This window comes from Anastrepha ludens, chromosome 3, assembly GCF_028408465.1.
Source record: "Anastrepha ludens isolate Willacy chromosome 3, idAnaLude1.1, whole genome shotgun sequence".
In the NCBI taxonomy this organism is placed as follows: domain Eukaryota; kingdom Metazoa; phylum Arthropoda; class Insecta; order Diptera; family Tephritidae; genus Anastrepha; species Anastrepha ludens.
Window position 1 is genome coordinate 121672904 of NC_071499.1, and position 3143 is coordinate 121676046.

Genomic DNA, 3143 nt, shown 5'->3' on the forward strand with positions numbered 1-3143 from the left:
CACGTGCATATTTAGTCTTAATATTTTCAATTTTTATATTAATATATTTTATAATGAGGCCAATTATATCATCGTTTAAAAAAAGTGGCATGCAGTCCTCGGGTTTGGTTTTTTGTCGAGCGATTCCTTTAGGACCGGGGGGCGCGAACACAATATTATGCCTTCTTATTCTACCACTATTAGCGGGGTCATTCTTTGTCCACAAAGTATTATCAATACCTAGATATATTTCTCCACGTCTGTCTCGCTGAGGGGGCTCATTATCGTAGTCAGATAGTTGATTACAAACGTCTTGCTCTTGCTCAGATTCTGTATCAGACCACTCCTCTCCAATAAAGTCCTCTTCGTCTTCTGAACATGATAAATCGTCATCAAATTCATCACTTTGAATTTCGTTAAACCACGCTGCAATCTGATTTTCTTTTCTATTTGCCATGATCTTCAAACCCAAAGAAATGTATATGTACGAGTAGCATACATATGTAAAAAGAGATAGAAAGTTCCACAAAATTTTAAAGTGAAAAAGTATGCCACAAGTCCACTTTTCTTTACAAAGTATAACTAGCTATTAGCATAAAACCTAATTTAAAATACTTACGTAATCGATCGCGCGGCATACACACGTAGACCATGAATTTCACGAACCTCTAGCGACACAACTGCACGCGACAATTAACAGCGGAACACTGAGAGGGACTCTATTTGTTAGTTACAAGTAGCAAAAATCTCCGATGAAATCGATGCACGATTTTCAAGAAATTTAAAATTTAACAATGGTGGATTACATATGTAGACCGCGCGACTACTGTAGGGTTAATCTCCTTGTCTGTCATCAAAGTGTATACGCAGTTGTCGACCTTGCATCTTTTGAAACCGATTTCGCATAGTATAGAGTTGACCTTCGTGTTCCAATTTCGCCCAGCCTGCTTCAGCCCGTACAATGATTTGTTGAGATTGGACACCTTTTTAGGAAAATTGTTGTCTATGAAGCCTTCTGGTTGCCGCATATACACCTCTTCCTCGAGATCGCCATTAAGGTACGCCGAAACGACATCGACGTGGTTGACTAGTAGCTTACACTGCACTGCCAGCGACAAAATGAGACGTATAGTAGAGTGCCTTACCACCGGGGCGAATGTGTCTGTGTAATCAATGCCGGCCACTTGTGTGCAGCCCTGCGCCACCAAGCGAGCTTTATACCGATCAATAGTGCCGTCAGCGTTATGTTTCGTAGTAAATACCCACTTCGATCCAATGACGTTCTTGTTTTCTGGGCAGGTTACAAGGCTCCATGTGTTGTTTTTCGTAAGCGCGTTATACTTAGTCTGCATTGCATTTTTCCATTCCCGATTTTGTGACGATTCGTGTGCTTCTTTAACCGAATTGGGTTTCTCAACTACTGCGTGTAAATAACGATTTTTATGGCCCATGACTCTTTTTGATTCACCGAATCTTCCCGAAATTGACCGATTGTGCTTTTTTTGCGCCACAACTCGATTTGCAATTGTTTCTATGTCATCATAGTCATGATCATTATCGCCACTACTCGCACTTAAAAAATTTTCTTCGAGTTCCTTTTCTTTTGCTTCTTCGCCACTTTTATTTTCTTCTTTCATCCCGAAATCTATTTCATACTGTTCTCCTTCTTTTCGTTCTGTTTCTATTTTGTACTCGTTTTCAGTTTTATCGAAAGTTTCTTCAAAAAATAAAACATCTTTTGCAATTACAATTTTTCTTTCTTTTAAGTCAAAAAATCTATAGCCTTTTGTGCTAGACGCGTATCCAACGAACACCATTTTTACGCCTTTTGGTTCAAATTTAGATTTTTTTTTCGCTTATCAAGCTCAACGGCCTCACAACCAAATACTTTAAATTGTTTTACACTAGGCTTTTTCTTCTTCTTCTTAATTGGCGCTATAACCGCTTACGCGATTTTGGCCGAGTTTAACAAAGCGCACCAGTCGTTTCTTTCTCGTGCTAACCGGCGCCAGTTGGACACACCAAGTGAAGCCAAGTCCTTCTCCACCTGATCTTTCCAACGCAGAGGAGGCCGCCCTCTTCCTCTGCTACCACCAGCTGGTACCGCATCGAATACTTTCAAAGCCGGAGCGTTTGTATCCATTCGGACGACATGACCCAGCCAACGTAGCCGCTGGATCTTTATTCGCTGCGCTATGTCTATGTCGTCGTAAAGCTCATACAGCTCATCGTTCCATCGTCTGCGATATTCGCTGTTGCCAACGTGCAAAGGTCCAAAAATCTTACGCAGAATCTTTTTCTCGAACACTCCAAGCGTCGCTTCATCGGATGTTGTCATCGTCCAAGCTTCTGCGCCATACGTTAGGACGGGCATGATGAGAGTCTTGTAGAGTGTTAGTTTTGTTCGTCGAGAGAGGACTTTACTACTCAATTGCCTACTTAGTCCAAAGTAGCACTTGTTGGCAAGAGAGATTCTACGTTGGATTTCAAGGCTGACATTGTTATCGGTGTTAATGCTGGTTCCTAAATAGACGAAGTCTTTTACAACCTCAAAATTATAACTGTCAACAGTGACGTGGGTGCCGATACGCGAGTGCGCCGACTGTTTGTTTGATGACAGGAGGTACTTCGTTTTGTCCTCGTTCACCACCAGACCCATTCGCTTTGCCTCTTTATCCAGTTTGGAGAAGGCAGAACTAACAGCGCGGTTGTTAAGGCCGATGATGTCAATATCATCGGCATACGCCAGCAATTGTACGCTCTTATAAAAAATTGTGCCTGAGCGATTAAGTTCTGCGGCTCGCACGATGCTCTCCAACATCAGGTTAAAGAAGTCACACGACAGGGAGTCACCCTGTCTGAAACCTCGTTTGGTATCAAACGGCTCGGAGAGGTCCTTTCCAATTCTGACGGCGCTGTTGGTGTTGAGCAACGTCATCTTACATACCCGTATTACTTTTGCGGGGATACCAAATTCAGACATAGCGGCATACAGGTAACTCCTTTCCGTACTGTCGAATGCAGCTTTGAAGTCGACGAAAAGATGGTGTGTGTCGATTCTCCTTTCATGGGTCTTTTCCAAGATTTGGCGTATTGAGAATATTTGGTCGATGGTAGACTTTCCACTAGGCTTTTTACCGACCCAATATTCAAATGGCGTTTTA